General features: G+C 54.0%; 1 pseudogene; it reads right to left on the bottom strand.

Annotated features, from left to right (window-relative positions):
* Nucleotides 1-3,706: 3,706 nt before the first annotated feature.
* Nucleotides 3,707-6,588, bottom strand: LOC117064703 (annotated as a pseudogene).
* Between the last annotated feature and the right edge of the window lie 26 nt (nt 6,589-6,614).

Genomic DNA, 6,614 nt, shown 5'->3' with positions numbered 1-6,614 from the left:
CGATTAGAGGCACAAGGTGTGTACCTCCCAACCCACACCCACACCATGAGCCAAGCTGCTACTGCATCTGGAGGGGCTCTGCCCTGGGGCCAGTACCCTCTGCACCTCTCCAACACTGGGGCTCCACCTTCACGCCACCAAGCCCACATGGGCGGCTGAACACCACAACCCCAGTTGCATGGAGCTTGGACCCAGGCTCAGCTATAGCTCTGGTCCTGCACAGCAGGGAAAGGCATCCCCACCACAGCTCTTCCAGCTGTCTGCCCCTCCCGCCTGCAGCAAACCCACCCCTGAGCCAGCCAAACAGCTGCAGGCCTTCTCATGCAGGACCCGCCTGCCTCCAAGCAACTGATAGCAGGAGCTCAAGTCCTGATAAATCAGCCCCACAGCGCCCCCACCTGCAGGTATGCCCCTGGCCTGCCCAATGGCTCTGTGTCTCCAATAAGGGCCTAAGAAAAAGTCCCACAGGCTGCCCCTGGCAATATACAAAAATTAGTAGCATTTCTATACACAAACAAAAAACTAGCCGAAAAAGAAATCAAGAAGGCAATCCTATTTCCAATAGCAACAAAAAATATAAAATACCTAGGGATAAATTTAACAAAAGAGGTGAAAGACCTCTACAAGGAAAACTACAATTGAAGAGGATATGAACAAATCAGTAGACATCTCATGCTCAAGGATCAGAAGAATTAATATTGTTAAAATGATTGTGCTACCGAAGGTAATCTACACATTTAAGGCAATGCCTATCAAAATACCAATGGCATTCTTCATAGAAAAAGAAATAATATTAAAATTTGTATGGAACCACAAAAGACCCCAAATAGCCAAAGCCATTCTGAGCAAAAAGAACAAAGCTGGAGGCATCACACTCCCAGACCTCAAAATACACTACAAAGCTACAGTAACCAAAACAGCATGGAACCAGTATAAAAACAGACACATGGACCAATGGAACAGAACAGAGGGCCCAGAAATTAATCCACTTTCTACAGCCAACCGATTTCTAACAAAGGTGCCAAGCACACTCACTGTAGAAAGGACAGATTCTTCAATAAATTGTGCTGGGCAGTGGTTCACACCTATTACAGCTACTTGAGAGATGGGAGGATTGCTTGTGCCCAGGAGTTCAAGACCAGCCTGGGCAACATAGCAAGACCCCATCTCTATAAAAAGTTTAAAAATTAGCCAAGTGTCCTCTCTTCATGGCCTTCCCCACCACTCTGTCAGGGCTTTCTTAACATTAGTGACTCCATTTTGATTCTGACAACTTTCACAGCATGTATTTAGAGCAGCTGCTAGGTGTTCGTCCACAGAGGTGGCCGTGAGCAATTCCTGGGATCATAACAAGAGTCCATTCTGCTTGGGGCTTACCACAAGTGAAGTAAAGACAGGCCCATGGGGACAGCTTGGGCAGAGTGAGCCCCATATGAGCAGGGCAGGAGAGGGGCCCGCACCCCAACAGAAATGTCAGACGATCATCAGGTGATGGTCAAGCAGTTGTTAAACTGACTAAAATAATTATTGGTTGCAGCTGGTGCCAGGGAACGGCAGGCTCCCAATAGATAGAAAACACCTGAAGCTGGTGAGGAGCCGCTTCCCGATAAGATCTCAGGTGTTGGCATAGGTGGGAATTGAACGGTGAGAACACTTGGACACAGGGCAGGGAACCTCACACACCAGGGCCTGTCGTGGGGTGGGAGGGACAACATTAGAAGAAATACCTAATGTAAATGACGAGTTAATGGGTGCAGCAAACCAAGATGACATATGCATACCTACGTAACAAATCTGCACGTTGTGCACATGTACCCTAGAACTTAAAAAAAAAAAAAAAAAAAAAAGTCGGCCGGGCGCGGTGGCTCAAGCCTGTAATCCCAGCACTTTGGAGGCCGAGACGGGTGGATCACGAGGTCACGAGATCGAGACCATCCTGGCTAACATGGTGAAACCCTGTCTCTACTAAAAAAAAAAAAAATACAAAAAACTAGCCGGGCGACGTGGCAGGCGCCTGTAGTCCCAGCTACTCGGGAGGCTGAGGCAGGAGAATGGCGTAAACCCGGGAGGCGGAGCTTGCAGTGAGCTGAGACCCGGCCATTGCACTCCAGCCTGGGCGGCAGAGCGAGACTCCGTCTCAAAAAAAAAAAAAAATCTCAGGAGACCTCAGGTGAGTGAGGTCAAGCACGCGCACTACGAGGCAAAGTGGCAAAGTTTAACCAGCGTGTGACCTTCCCCTAGGAACTGGTAAGGGAAGACTGCCTCAAGAGGGCACCGCACAACTCCAGTAAGCACATTGTGCCCGCGGCCCTCCCAAGAGCTGGCAGGCTACTGCGCATGTGGACAGCCCACCCCAAGAGAAGAATCAGGGGAGAAGGGATGCAGCCCCCCAGAAGCAAGCCAACATATAAACCTCAAGTCAAAGGTCAAAACTGTGTACTTGGTCTCTCAAGATGCCCCCCGGCCCTCCTCCAAGTGTACTTTACTTCCTTTCATTCCTGTTCTAAAACTTCTTAATAAACTTTCATTCTTGCTCTGAAACTTACCTCAGTCTCGCACTCTGCCTTGTGCCCCCAGATGAATTACTTCCTCTGAGGAGGCAAAAGCTGAGTTGCTGCAGACTCATATGGATTTCTGCTGCTGACACTAGGAGATGGCGTTCTAGGCTCCCTGCAGCCCTGGAGAGTAGCAGCCTCCCCTTTTTCTCTAGGAGCCCCCCAACTAGGAAATGGCAGTAGGCACTCAGCTCGTTACATTCCATGCCATTGATACCTGTGTGTGCATGAGCCCCAGTCTCACGCAGGGCCCTAGGCATGAGCCACGGCCTCCCTCTGGTGTGAACGGTTAGCCTTTGGGGAACCCTAAGCAGATGCCCACATTCAACTGGCAAGATTCTCAAACATCAGCACACAAGCCAGCCCCGGAGGGCTGCTCATGCACATAGTGGCACTTATCAATAACTTTTCAACGATGGAAAAATGTTCTTGGGTGGACTAGAAAGTCCTTTAAGAGCTGTGTCCTTGCAAGAGGAGAGCCAGCAGCCAGGCACAGTGGTCACACCTTGGGCCTAGATGTCCCTGCCTCTGACCTGCTAGAAAGCTGGCTGATCTGCCACAGAACGCTTCCGCTTTGCCTCCAGGAAAAGGCCTTGTTATCTGCAAACTCCCGGAGGTGCCCATCGCAGGATACCCAGCTTTGCCTGAGGGCTCTTGTCCCTGCTTGCCTATAAGTATCTCTGCACCTGGGACAGAATCTAATCCACATCAAAACTCAGTGTGAGACTTGCTTTCCTAGAACTACAACCCCGGGGGCAGGTAGTGTGGGCAGAGACAGAGTCCCACCCCGCCCAGTGGACACAACATCTGTTGAATGAGATCAAACATGGGTTTGTGGCCCTTCATCCATATATCCTGCAGATGTGTAGGGCGCGGCGGCTCAAGCCTGTAATCCCAGAACTTTGGGAGGCCAAGGCGGGTGGATCACAAGGTCAGGATATTAAGACCATCCTGGCTAACACAGTGAAACCCCGTCTCTACTAAAAACACAAAAAATTAGCCAGGCGTGGTGGCGGACGCCTGTAGTCCCAGCTACTCAGAAGGCTGAGGTAGGAGAACGGCGTGAACCCAGGAGGCGGAGCTTGCAGTGAGCTGAGATCATGCCACTGCACTCCAGCTTGAGTGACAGAGCGAGACTCCCTCTCAAAAAAAAAAAAAATCCTGCAGATGTTAGAATGCTCGGAAGAGAGAGAAACCCAACGTCAATGAATACAGAGAGGCAGGAGATCCAAAACCTTCCTTCCCAGAAAAGCCTGGGTGCAAGGTCCCCGAGCTGAGCTGAGCCCGGGGCGGGCTCCAGTCTGAGGACACCCGGCAGCCCTCACAGCAGGAAGTATCCACATTCAGATGCCCTCCTCCTTCCCTCCCTCCCAAGGCTGCACAGCAGCTATGGCCTGTAGGGAGAAGTGCGGTTTGCAGGTGCCATTCCTATTTCCTTCGCGTCTGACCACTGCTGAGGGCCTCACAAAGGAACCAAATCTCTTGGAGCCTGCATTTCTTGTCATCCTGAGTGGCCATTGGAGTCCTCAGTGAATAAGGACAGCAAGGGCCAGCGCTTCATGTGAGCTTTCTAGAACATTCCAGGCACTCCATGTACTAACAGGTTCCTTGCTAGAGGGCCTTCAAATGATGGAATTGGTCAAAGCATTTTAAAACGTTGAATAATTCTCTAACCATAGATGTGGAGCTCAGTGAGTACAAATGCAAGATGTGACTCCCCCAGGCCTAGAAAGAAAGCCTTAGCTTCAGAGACATGGTAACCTTGGCTCTCCAGGGAGTGAGGCCAACAAAGTCAGCAGAACAGGGTCAAGCAGCTCCTGTTGCCCAAGCAGCCACAGCCGCCTGGCCTTCACTGCATCCAGCTGTGCAGTGGCCGAGAGGGTGCTGCGTGGGGACAGCGGGAGGAGAGGCCTTGAAGACCCAGGCCAGCTAAGCCTGGGGAGATAGAAGCAGGCACCACACTGGAGGAGTGTTGAGGGGGACGCAGGAGTTTGAGGAGTTCTGCGGGGTGCTGAATGGGGTCCTCCTCTGGCGCTTTCTCGAGGGAGTTCTGCAATGATCCACATCTTTTCCAGGGACTTTGCGTCAAGTGCTGTCACATGCTGGCATGGCTGGCTGGCAGCCCAGCCTCTGGCGGTCAGAGTCAGGAGGTGACAGATGCAAGGGTCCCTTTCCTCATGCGGTTTCTCAACAGGGCAGGGGATGCCCACGAGTGTGCAAATATGTCCAGACCACTGCAGAACCCCGTCTGCTCAACAGGGCAGGGGGATGCCCACGAGTGTGCAAGTGTCCAAACCACTGCAGAACCTCGTCTGCTCAGCTAAAGAGGCCCTTCCTCTGTGATCTTTCCCAAGATGGCAAATGTCCTGCACCACCAGCCACCACTTCCGTTGGCCACTGTGGATGACACTAGGGATGGACACTGACCAAGAAGGTACCAACCTGATTTCAGCTCCTGGAGCTGGCCAGGTGCCTGACAGGAAAATGAGACATCTGAGGAATACAGAGATGGGGGTAGGGTGGGAGGGAGAGGGAGATGAAGCCACACCCCAGAGCTCCTCAGTTTGTAGCTCTTTCCCGAGGCCTGGCTAGGTCCCTGCCTTTGGATGCCATGAGACATCCACCCTGGATAGCCTGCCAGTCCCTTTATGTTTGACAGCTGGAGTTGGAATTTGCCTCCCGCAGACCACAGGACTACAGCCTTCATTCACATGTTGCACAGACTGTGGCAGGACCACACCTGCTGCCGGTGTGGGATGCCTGGCCCTGTAGGGGCCCCCAAGAGTGGCTGAAGAGCAAGGCGTGATGCCTCCTGGGCTACCCTGCAAACCGCTCACGAGCCTGTTGAGGAGGATGCATTTGATCAGGGTAACTGGAGTCCGCAGAGGGCTTTCCAAGGACAGGTCGGCCAAGAAGCGAGAACAGACTGAAGGGGGAAGGAAGGACAGAGGCCCTGGGTGTAGTCAGACACCACTGCCGCGGTAGACGAAAATCGCGCAGTGAGAGGACTCTGTGGGGAGGGTAACTAGGTGCACGAGAGTGAGAGGGGCGAAAAAAGACTGGGATGGCTCCGAAGCTCCTGGCCCAGCTTCCAAGGGTTGGCGGCCCAGGACTGCCCCTGCACGCGGCCTCGGGTGCCTGCTCTGGACAGGCCTCCTTCTCTGGCTCAGTCTCGGCACCAATCATTGTCTCATCCGCCAGTCAGTCAAATCCTGAGGTCTTCCCGGAGCCCAGCACTCTGATGCAATTGTCCCTGCTCCGAAAACCCTCAGCAATCTATTGGGTCTTCAGTAGCATTTACTCTTTCCAGAAATGTCGAACAAGGTTTTCGATTGTGGTGCGCTTGTGGGACGCGTGTGGCAGACACAGAAAACGAAACGACCTTCCAGAGAACTGGCCAAAGGGCGGGAGCCGCTCCAGTACCTGAAGGGCACGGACTGAGCGCTTCTCACGGAGTCGGGGAGGTCGCCGGACCATCCACCGGCTGCCCGAGGGCCTCCCACTGGCCTCCCACGGCCGCCCTCCGAGGGGCCGGGGCTGACCTCGCCGTGCTGGGCACGCCTGGCTTTAGCGGGAAGGTGGGGGTCAGGTTCAAGGCTGTGAGGAGCCACTTCAGCCTGGGAATTTGAATTCTTCCTTCAAAAGCGCCTGCCCCCACAATGGGCTTGTACTGGGGAAAACATCCACACACGGATGAGGTGCTCAGCTTCTGTGAGGGTGAGGGTTCTGAGCACTTCGTTTTTCTTCCCTTCAGATTTTGACAGTTGTGGACTAAAACGGTTGCAGGCCCAGTGCCGGAATTCCCGCACCGCCTTCCACCAGGCTCCCCACACGTCGACACGGCCCCCACTTGGTGGTCTGGCAGGCGTGGTCGGTTGGGGACGGCGCCCCGGGGACCTCGCAGCGCTAGCCTTCCCCGGCGCCCCGAACACCCTCTGCGGCCCCAGCAGCGGAGCTCCTGGGCTCCTGGGAGGCACGCCCGGAGGGCGGCGCGGGCTGGTGACGTCACACACGCGCCGCATCCCGGACGCGCGTGCGCGGCGGCAGCCGAGACTCCGC

This window comes from Trachypithecus francoisi, unplaced genomic scaffold, assembly GCF_009764315.1.
Source record: "Trachypithecus francoisi isolate TF-2019V2 unplaced genomic scaffold, Tfra_2.0 Lachesis_group2, whole genome shotgun sequence".
NCBI lineage: Eukaryota > Metazoa > Chordata > Mammalia > Primates > Cercopithecidae > Trachypithecus > Trachypithecus francoisi.
Note: the sequence above shows the minus strand (reverse complement) of the source record. Positions and strands in the feature narration are given on the sequence as shown.